This window comes from Sceloporus undulatus, chromosome 5, assembly GCF_019175285.1.
Source record: "Sceloporus undulatus isolate JIND9_A2432 ecotype Alabama chromosome 5, SceUnd_v1.1, whole genome shotgun sequence".
Taxonomy (NCBI): Eukaryota; Metazoa; Chordata; class Lepidosauria; order Squamata; family Phrynosomatidae; genus Sceloporus; species Sceloporus undulatus.
In genome coordinates, this window is record NC_056526.1 from 89,282,468 (window position 1) to 89,294,225 (window position 11,758).

The 11,758-nt window shown below is 42.9% G+C and overlaps 1 protein-coding gene across 1 annotated transcript in view; it reads right to left on the minus strand.

Moving 5' to 3' along the window:
- The window catches only part of LOC121931573 (ras association domain-containing protein 8), a 112,797-nt gene extending 105,639 nt beyond the window's left edge, over window positions 1-7,158 (minus strand). Inside the window, exon 1 of the mRNA XM_042469479.1 lies at window positions 6,903-7,158. The gene's annotated coding sequence lies outside the window, so the exon portion shown is untranslated. The remainder of the gene's footprint in view (window positions 1-6,902) is intronic.
- Between the last annotated feature and the right edge of the window lie 4,600 nt (window positions 7,159-11,758).

An 11,758-nucleotide genomic window follows, 5' to 3' on the forward strand; every position in this document is an offset into this window, starting at 1 on the left:
TACCTGGTCATTTAAAATAAAAATGCTACTAACTTCATTTGGGAACCTTGGCCCCTGCATGCAAAACCTGTGCTCTTTGCAGTGTAAACTTGATTGGGAATGAGCAGGCAAAAAGGATGCAATGTTTTGTCTTTATATTTGATATACCTAAAACGTATGTTTATATTGGAAACGTATATTGTGAGCCATTCTGCTTCCCAAATCTGAGAAAAAGATGGGGTAAATTAAATAAATACTAAAACTTCGACAGAACGATTAAACACAGCCATGTGCCCCAATTAGAGTTCTATACAAACACACACAAACAATTGTACCCTTTTCACATTAGTGCTAAGGCTATGCCTAATTTTGAAATGATTGTTTTATTAACTGCACACAAACAGACAAGGCATACTTTTCCAGAAAGTGGGACTCACAAGTCATTCTTTAACATAACAGAATATAATTAGCTTGCTTTCCTTAGCACTACAAAGCAGCTCAAGACTTGGTTGTCTGAGGTGGTCCTAATGATCTAATTTCAGATGTGGTGGTTTCTTAGCCTTATCTGCATGCAGGAACTATCAGGTGCCATTCAAGGAAAATATGCCAACAGCTGGATGGGACAGATCAATGAAACTATGGCCTCTTTTTTTCTCTTGCCACAGCTTTCTCTCACAGCCTTCCTTTGAAGTCTGTGCCACTGAGAAATCAGCAACAGCTGAGTAACACGTGTTATCATACAACACTGAATGCAAGGACAATATTGCACAGCAAGAGGCTTTGTTTGGTAATCCTGGAGTGCAGAAAGCATTACAATGCCTTTTGTTGAGGATAATCCTATTTTTGAGTACATCTTTTTGAGTAAATAGGAAATGCTAATTTTAAAAAACTTTGACTTGATTAAACAAGGTACTTAGTACTTAATCTAATACAACAAGAGCATGTGGTATAGTGCTTTGAACTGAAAACAAGGGTTCGAGTCCCTGCTCATCTATGGGAACCCACTGGGTGACCTTGGGCAAGTCAGTCTTTCAGCCTCAGAGGAAGGCAAAGGCAACCCACCTCTGAACAAATCTTGCCAAGAAAACCCTGTTAGGTTAGCCTTAGGCTTGCCATTAGTCAGAAATGACTTGAAGGTGCACACAACAACAACTGAGAACAATTCATTTCCCCTACCCCCATTTTACTCTTCTCTTTTAAGGTGTATAGACTACTTAAGTTTTTTGGTATGTATCTGAAGTGGTCAGAGCACTTTATATGACCTCCTGTAGATTGCCAATATAATGTAAGCCAGTATGAATTACTTCCATACCACAACTGGAGAGCTGAAAAAAACATCTGCCTACCTAAGAAGCCACCTAACAACTCCATGGCCAAGGTGCAATTCAAAATAACTACCGCCAGCTCACAACTTGTACTGTTAATCTCTGTGTTGTGGTAGTTTTCCAGAAATGTTCCTCCATACACATGTTTAAGGCTTTCTATTCAAGGGAATTCAGTATTACAGCCACAATGTAATCTGCATACACTGCCAGGGAAGAAAATAGAAGGTTTATGGGACATGGAGTTATAAGGTCACATGTCATTTCAGTCTCGTTCCCCAAATCTAGTACACACAATCCAGTATTTTGCAACTTCAGTAGTCTAATCCTAGTAATCATTAATGATTCCTATGCTCATTGAAATAATGGTCTGTTACAGACTGCCAAAATAAAGCTGCTTCGGGTCTCTTTGGGGGTATGCTATTTAAATGATGCATGGGTCCTAAGAGTCCGGAGGTTGCACCAAAGCCACACTCCATTCCTAAGCACTGGAGTGCAGCTTTGGTGCAGCTTCCGGATTCTTAGGGTGCATGCATCATTTAAACAGCATACCTCCAAAGAGACCTGAAGCAGCTTTATTTTGGCAGTCTGTAACAGGCCAATTAGTCTTATGAGAAGCCCAACTCTGCATAAGTTCATACTGTCTAGCTATGAAGAGTGAAGGAGATGTCACAAACTGATGTAGCACAGTAGAAGAAGCCATAAATGGTCTCATTAGCACAAGCTGTTCTTTTGAACACTGAAGGCAAAATAAGGTAATATGAAACACATTGAGCTAAGCAATAAACATTTTAACCTTAGGCTATAATTCTATGTCCTAACTTGAGTGTTAAGTCCCCCTCTGACTTCCTTCCAAGTAAAAGTGCTTTGGATCACCGATTAGTTCTAGATCTGTCGGCCCAGCACCGTTCAAGTAAGCTGGGTTACATCTTCCATCATTAATATCTGCCATTAATTGTGATGAGTAAGAACTATTTCCAGCCAGGAAAGCAATCTGATGAAATTCCCATGGTGCTGGTAACCACCAGCAAAGTTAAAGAGGGCCGAAAGAGCCCAAGGATTAGCAATGCTCACTCTCCATAATTTCAGTTATTTTCACCGGTTCCAATTCTACTTATTTGCTGGGAGGTAGAGCCAATCACTGGCCTTCCATAGCAACAGCACCCCCATATATATATATATATATATATATATATATATATATGGACTCATTATTTTACAGCTGCAAATGCTTAATTTTTTGCTGTATACTGAAAAGATATCTAAAGAATTTTGAGGGCTTTTGAAGAATAGAAGAACGGCTTTTCAGAATCCAACAAAGTTCTGTCTGGTTCAGCATTGTGTTTCGATCAGTAGTCAGCTCACAAACATGACACAGGTTGGTCAAGGCTGAGAGAGGGAAGATGCTCATGATGATGAATAGGCATTTCCTACTCTTTATCACCAGTGCCTTGTATTGAAGCATTCCCTAGCATAATACTTCATAACCACCAATAGGAGTATGCTGTACAGACCCGATGAAACTAGTAGTTAAGTGATTGCAAGCATACTTAAGGTAGTAAGGAACGCAACTTGATACTACAGAGTTATCACCAACAAAAGTTAATGTAAGTTTAAGTTTAATACATCATATCATCAGGGTTCAGGAAGTGTAGCCAACACATTTTTATGGCCAAGATTCAAATAAGCACGGAAACTTTTTTTTCTCTTGAAACCCATCCACTTCACTGTATCTGGAGTACAGTGGGCCCTTGGTATCCACTGAGATTTCATTCCCAGACTGACTCTCCCCCCGATACTAAAATGTATAGAAGCCCAAGTCCCATTATATACAATGGCACAGTAAAATGTGTCTCCCACATAAAATGGTAAAGTCAATGTGGCTTCCTTGAATCTAATATTTTCAAGCTGTGGATGGTAGAATCCATGTAGACCAAATGTATGGATATGGAGGACTGACTGCACTTTGTACAACAGAGGTATCCAAACATGTCTGAAAAGGCATATCTATTTTCATAGTCATCAGGGTTGTCCCAGAATTCCACTAGGCTAGCACAGCCGACTATAAAAATCTAAGTATTTTTCTACTTACCCAAATGGTAGGTGAGTCTCAACCAAGAAAAACCTGATAACCCTTCACAGAAGGATCCCAGATTAGCAGCCAAATATATTAAATATATTTTAAATTCCATAACAGCTTAAGCACAACATGACTCTTCTACCTCAACACTGAATCGTCACTATTATTATTAACTGTTTCTCTAGTACTTTAAAATATGTACCAAACTGTTTACTATTTTTCTGAACCAATGGACTACTTTCCTTTGGTGTTCACACATGGCGTATGCCCACATGTCGCCTTTCTTTTTGCCAGCAATGATTTCAGAACTTAACTCAGATCAGAGTTCTGAACTCTCAAAAAGTTCCATCACTTACACACCAGCTCCAAGAAACACAGCTCTTTGGTGTGTCCAAACTTAGTGCATGGATGAATCTGCACATCTAAGAAAGAAAAATGATGGCAGATAACTCAATAAAACAAGGATGAACTATTCACAGAACCTCAATTCATAAACAAATTTCAACTGATGGGTCAGGAGCTTATGGAAGAGAAGGGATGGACAGCTGCACTGTAAGGTACATTCAGATGCAACAATTACACTGTAAACACCCTTGTGTACTTTCATAGGTTGGGTAAGGGTATACATTCCTACCTGCTATATGGTGAGGATGGGAAAATGCATCCCCACCCACTGCCCCAGGCTGTACACGTATCACTGGGTGCAACTGTTATCTAGATCTGGGTAGAGGCCAGAATAACTTTTAGTTTCACACTCTTGTTTAAATGAACCAGGCATGGTGCTACAGAAACCATTTGCCTGCCCTAGCTCTGTGCATGGAAAGATCACAGCCTCAGATTAATCTAACCTAATCTGGAAAAAAATGGGGGAAAAACCCTGAGAAATTAGACATGCGCATGCCTTGCCACCACACAACAAAGTATAAACTGATCCAAACAAAAAACCAAAAACAAATAGGAAAAAGATTCAACCTAAACATTAGGAAAAACTTGATATATGCACTCTCTTCTAGGTCAGCATTCCCTGAAGATGCCAGCCACAGATGCCAGCGAAATGTCAGGAATAAACTCTTCTACGGCATGGCCATGTAACCTGAAAAACCCACAAAAAACTATGGATGCCGGCCGTGAAAGCCTTTGACTTCACATTAGGAAGAACTCATTGATTGAAAAAAGTTGACCTCTGCCACAGAGAAGTGGTGGAGTTTCTTTGGGGAGGGGAGATCATTAAAAGATGGCCACTGGATGGCCATTTTTCAGGTGTGTGCTAGTTTTGTATTCCTGCATGGCTGCTGGTTGGAATAGACAACCCCTGTGATCTCTTTTCACACTGAGTCTACAAGCCTACATAAAACCAGAGCAAAAGCATTTTAATATAGTCAGCTGGAACTGCCAGTGCCTTCATAGAAATCATTAGGCAGTAATTCACTTACTGTCTCTTCACAGCCCAGTGCTCCTTTAATTTTAACTGGTAGTGATGCTGCCGAAGCATGATGCCGAAGTGGGCAACGCACAAGGCAGTCTTCATAACTTCACAGCACAGACACAGAGCATGTTTGCGTCAGGGATGCAATTATTTCCCGGCAATGTTCCTTCCCTGTCTTCTCCCAACTCGGCATAGGCATGCTAGCTCTTCTGCCATCCAATGCAGGATGTGAGAGAGGAGTAATGCTGCAAAGGATGTGAAAGTGGAACTCCCCCGTATTGCATGTTTAGTTGTAAACATAGCTCCAACCCACCAGCAATCTCAGCTTGAAATTTAGTGAATGGCTCTGCTGGTGGCCACACAAAATGACACCCCAAACTGAGGAAACATATTTTCTTTTCTTTCCTTTTTTGCAGCACAGCAGAGGTTTAGGAATTCAGAAACACAGAGACACACAAGCATGCATGCTGGCATACAGACAAACTTTGTACCATTATCAGCAAGTCAGAGAAACGGAGTAGCATAGAAAAAAATAACTTGCTGCTGCATTGAAACAGCACATCAAAATGCATCACATGCAACCTTAAAGTTCAACCCTTCCTATAGTCAGACTAAACTGGATGGATTCAAACCTGGCCTTGTTGCTGTTCCATCCGTCCCCAAGAAAACTGATCCACCCCCACACTGAAAAACTGATTTACTTCCACAACCTACAAAATGAAGTCTTAATGAGATCAACTATGTCTGCAAGGATTGTAACCTCAACATTTTCTTAGCTAAGGGATACGGAAAGATTAAGAACATGTTCAAGTTGCCAGAGGGGGTCTGAGTGGTTGGGTTTTTTTTAATGGTGGAGGATATGGTTTCTGAGAGCCAACATGGTGTACTGGTTTGAGTGCTGGACTATGACTCTGGGGACCAGGGTTCGAATCCTGGCTCGGCCATGAAAACCCACTGGGTGTGACCTGGTTAGTCTTTTTCGTCACTCAGTTTAGAGACCTTCTGTGTGTATGGGCACATTGCCCTGCATTTCCTTTTTGACCTTGGGCAAGTGACACTCTCTCAGCCTCAGAGGATGGCAATGGCAATCCCCATCTGGAGAAACATGCCCAGAAAATCCCCACGATACGCGTCACCAGAAGTCAGAAATGACTCGAAGGCAGGCAACAACAACAGCAAAGTGCCATTTTCATAAAGAAATGATGTCAATAATAAAGAAAATAAAGAAAGTGTGCCTTTCCAGCACACATCAGCAAATTCAGCTTGCCTTTTTTAGTAGCCCACCTGACCTCAGTGGCACTTTATTTCCAATAGATCCAGCTTGGGACAGTGGTTTGGGTTTTGGACTAGGAGACCAGGGTTCAAATCCCAGTTCGGCCATGGAAACCCAGTGTGTGACCTTGGACAAGTCATACTCTCTCAGCCTCAGAGGAAGGCAATGGCAAACCCTCCTCTGAGGAAATCTTGCCAAGGATCCCCAGGATAGAGTTGCCTTTAAGTCAGAAATGACTTTGAAGGCACACAGGAACAATCACCACCAAAACTTGCCCTTCTATCCAGAGAAGCTGGGGAAGGCAAAAGCAATGTGGAAGATGCTGAGGCTCCAGAAAAGGGGGGGAAAAGAAGGAAAGTGGGAAGGAAAAGAGGGAGGGAGAGAGGGAAGGAAGGAAGGAAAGAAGGAGAGAGGGAGGGAGGGAAGGAAGGAAGGTGGGAGGGAAGGAGAGAGAAAAGGAAGGGAAGGAGGGAGGGAAGGAAGGAGAGAGAAAAGGAAGGGAAGGAGGGAGGGAAGGAAGGAAGGAAGGAAGGAAGGAGGGAAGGAAGGAGAGGGGAGTCCAAACAGTAAAAGAGGAAGAGGAGGCATTTGGGAAATACTGCAGCAGCAGGGCAAGAAACTGGAGAATGAATGGAGGAACTGGGGAGCTTTCATTTCCATGTCCCTTCAAGTATTGCTACCTTTTACCTCAAAGGCTTCAAGGTTGCTAATAATTAGAAAGAGAAGCAGAATGTATTTTGGGAGGGAGAAGGAAAAGGAGGGATGGGGAGGGAGAGGACAGGAGAGGAGGGGAAAAGGGGGAATGGCAAAGTTTCTACTCACAGCTTGCTCAGTCCAACCAGGCAGGAAGCAGCAGAAGCAGAAGAAGAGGATGTTGTGGAGGTTGTTACTCTGGATTAAAACCGCAATGGGGGTCCACTTGTGGGGTGGGAAGCCAAGCCAGGCACTAGGAAGAAAGGCCCTTGCTTTGCTTTGCTTTGCTTTGCTTTGCTTTGCTTTGCAGCAACAGCCAGCCCTTTCCTCTGCAGCTCTCCAAGGAAGTTCCCTCTCCTCTCCTCTCCTTTCCTTTCCTTTCCACTCTTTCTTTCTCTCTCTCTCTCTCTCTCTCTGCAGCTGAGTTGGCTGCAGGCGGGACTAGACTTTGGGGCTGGCTTTCTGCCCCTTTCCCCGCCCCAAACACACACAACACACACAACAGCACACTCCTCCTCTGCTCCTCCTCCCTCTGCGCCTCCTGAGCTGAGCTTGCCTTGCCTCTCTTCTCTTCTCTCCCACCCACACTTTTCTCCTTCTCCACTCAGAAAAACGACAAAGTAACGGAGCCTGGGTCGTTGTTAACGCCGCCTGGTGGGAGGGACAGGGCCCCTGAAAGCCTCCAGCCACGTCCTCCTTTTCCAGGACCTGTCCTCCATTCCCACCTCCTCCCCAGGAGGAATTGCAGAATGGCCCTCCATTTGGAGCAGGACTAAGAAACATGGCTTTTACATTTACATTTTGAGGGGGTTTCAGCTTTTATTTTTGGAATGTCCTCCATTGGCTATAGAGCCAGGGCAACCAGAGGTCTTCCTTTTCCAGGACCTGTCCTCCATTCCTGCCTTCTATCCAGGAGGAATTGCAAAATGGTCCTCCATTTGGAACAGGACTAAAAAGCATTTTATATTTGGAATGTCCTCCATTATATAGGTGGCTATAAAGTCAGGATGACCAGAAGTCCTCCTTTTCCAGGACCTGTCCTCCATTTCTGTCTTCCGTCCGGGAGGAATTCCCCAAATGTCCTCCCTTTTTAGCATGACTAAGGCTGCCTTAACCTTCTCTCTCAGAGCACTCTAGTGTCAAAAACAAACTCTAGTTCCCAGAATTCCATAGCAATTGAGCCATGGCAGTTAATGTGGTGTCAAAGTGGGTGGTTTCTGCAGTGCAGAAGCAGCCCCTGAAGCATGGATTTATCTTTATAGGAGTGTTTTGAGCTTTTATGTGGGCATGTCTTCCATTTTGCCTTGAATGGTGGTTGCACCTGTGAAAGAGCCATCATCACCTTCTGGTGGTTGTGTGCCTTCAAGGCGTTTCCGACTTATGGCGACCCTAAGGTGACCCATGGGGTTTTCTTGGCAGGATTTCTTCAGAGCAGGTTTGCCATTGCCTTCCCCTGAGGCAGAGAGAGTTGACTTGCCCATGGTCATCCAGTTGGTTTCATGGCTGAACAGGGAATCAAACCCTGATCTCCAAAGTCATAGTCCAACACTCATACCACTGCACCATGCTGGCTATACATTATCACCATTTTTAATTGGTCCTAGAACAAGTTATACATACTCGGGAAATGGGTGTGTGTGTTTATTTTGTGTGCAAGCCAAAAAATCAGTACCCACCTCAGTTGCAGTATCACAGATAACAGCGCAAAGGAATATCAATAACAAAACTTGTTGCATGCTCATAAAACTATATGACAAGCTTGTGTATAACCGAAGCCCAATTTTTTTGGTATCGCGTGATAATTGTTAGCTCTTGTGTGCCTTGAAACGACCCTAAGCAACATACCCACAAGTTTTGCATTTGGATGGCTATTCATACAGTCTGATTATAAAGGTCCTTCCTGGGCACTGATTCACTTCATGCATCTGAGGAAGTAGACAAAGTCTATGGAAAGCTTATGCTACAACTTATTTCACTCAGTCTCAAAGATGCTACTAGATCCCCTTGCACAATGATATTCCAGACTAACATGGCTATGTCTCGGAATAATTAGAGGCAGTTTACATATCAGTGTAAAACATTAGAAGTTTTGAGGAGACTAAATTCATTAGCCAACTCTGATCTGAACAGGGAGGTTAAGGTCCACATTGTTACATGACTATTTCAATACCTCTGCAAAAACAAAACTAGTACTGCAGGGTTGGAATAGATCCCAATATACAGTCAGACCCCCGTTTCCACAGATTCTTTATCCACAGATTCAAGCATCCACAGTTTGAAAATACTAAAAAAAGTATACATTCCAAAAAGCAAACCTTGATTTTGCCATTTTATATAAGAGACACCAATTTACTATGCCTTTGTATTTACTGGCACTTGAGCATCCAGAGATTTGGTTATCCACAGATGGTCCTGGAACCAAACCCCCGTGGATAATAAGGACCCACTATACTAAATTTCTGCTTGTAGGGAGGTTTTCATTTTAAAGGGAAGAATTCTGTCACTGTACTCTGCCACATTAGTAATTTTCCACCATCTAGTATGTGCTGTTGTCAAACTAGAGAAACCAACACTCTGCACAAGCATACTGTAATTAATTTTTTTCCAGTTTAAAAGCTGCAAAGTACTTTAATACTTACAAATCATCCTCAAGTGATAAGCAGTGAGGTTTGAGTATTGGTCAGTACAGAAATGTAATTAAATAAATTGTCCAGGAGCGAAAAATTGACCACCGAACTCATCCAGAGACTGTGAGAGAAGAAGACAGCTGAATGTCAACGAAAGAAGATAAACGTGATTGACACTAAGCAGGCTGGGTGAGAAGCAAATCCCACTGAAATCTATATATTTTGTCCAATATCATGGAGTGTTTGGAACCATCGACAATTAAATCTCTGCGAAGACAGTGTTTGAGATTTGCACTACAGTCCAGATGGCACATGTACATCTTATGGTAGGGGGAAGAGGACTGAGTTTTCGAGACAAACAGCTCCCTCCCAGGAATTCACAAACTGCATTTTACAGTACAAAAATATGCCTTGAACTTGAGCAGAATAATTATTTAATGGACACTTGATAGGAAAATAGGATGAGTGGAGTGGTGGCAACTCTTTCTGAGCAGTTACTATTCCAGATCCCTGTTGATACTAAGTCCTGAGCAGTTACACAGTAGCCAAAGTATGGGTTATGGCAGTGGTTTCCAACCTTCCTAATGCCGCAACCCTTTAATACAGTTCCTCATGTTGTGGTGACCCAAACCTATGAAATTATTTCCGTTGCTACTTCATAACTGTTATTAAATAGGTGTTTTCCAATGGTCTTAGGTGACCCCCATGAAAAGGTCATTCAATCCCCAAAGGGGTCCCGACCCACAGGCTGGGAACCACTGGGTTATGGGAATAGCAGAGCATCACTCAGCACTGCCACTGATCAGAACTGTCAGTACTGCAGTGGTGACAGTGTTAGGATCCAAACCAAGCCATTTGTCTTAGGAGGGAAGGTGGCCCAAAGTAAGAAGGGAGCAGGCTCAAAGGCAGGAAAATGGATAGGAAAGCTAATATGCTGGGAGGTGACAAATAGGCAAGGAGACAATAAAGTTGCAGGGAGGCTGACTAGCAGAAATATCTGGAGCTAGGCCAACATGCTATGTAAAAAAAAAAAGTTGTCTGGCTGTTGCCCTAGGAAGGACTCAAGCTTGTCCTGGAAGTATTTATAGCCAAGTCAGGTCAGACAGAATTAAAGGGCTGCCTGCAATGTAATGCCACACTAGGATATGAAGGATCAGTGCTTCTACTTATTTTCTCTCTTCAGTCTTGAGAGATTTGCCATTCAGGATACCAGTGCCAAGGCTCTATTAATGCCTGAGGCTAGCAAGCTGTGGTGAACCCCCCCAACACTGGGATCACCTGCAGCATTTGTGCCTGCATCCATAACTACACACAGCCCATGAGAGATATTTTATGTACAACAATACAGAAGTGTGTGTGTTTTTTTTAAAATGACCTGTTTTAGTGGAAATAATTTCCCACACTTTCATGGAAAAGCGAAAGCAAAATACAAACTCTAGTGCCCACTGATCACTCCCACACACGTGCAGGAAACATACATAGAAATGTTCTGACATTCATGCTACAGAAGGAAACACAGACTGAATCAGAAAACATGGCCAAGTAGGGCAAACACAAACACACACAGAGAGAAAGACACAGACGAGGCAAGGCTGGCCAAAAACATTTAGCTGCCTAAATGTTTGGATCAGCAAATGCCTTCCATTCCTCACTAGATGACCTTGGTTACAACCTCCTAGCCTAAACTGTAGGGCAAGATTGTTAAAAAGATACAATCTAAGAGTTCCTTCACTTCTGGAGGAAAGACACAATATAAATAATGAAAAATAACAATTTTCCCCCCATCACAAAATGCATCCTACCCTGCTTGGAAGACCACAGGGGATGATACCAATGCCCATGAGTCATATAGCACATTCAAAATCTGAAAATGACATCTTCTTTCTTCTCATAAGCTGCTGTCTTCTGCCTGATCATTATCTTAGATAAATGTTATTTGACAATACAACTCTATAGTCAAAAGTAAGTCCCACTGAGTTCAGTGATGCTTAGTCCCAGGTAAGTGTGTATAGGATTTTTGTCTTGCAATTCAAGCCTGTACAAACCTTAGTACCTAAAACTTAGAACAAAAAATCACAGTGGCGGGATACAAACCGCCATATAGTACGTATAGGATACGTACTAGGGTTAGGAAGGGGCGGTGCTTCCGCAGCCCCCTAACCCTAGTACGTATCCTATACATACAAGATAGCGGCGCCCCTTCTACATGGGTGCCGCCATCTTTACGTACTGGACGCATAGCGTCCAGACGTGTCGCAGCGCCTATGACGTCGCGAGTCCGCGCCAGGCGCCTCACGATGTCATAGAGGCACTGCAAGAAGAAGCTCCAAAATGGAGCTTCTTTTTTGCTCCGCGCGG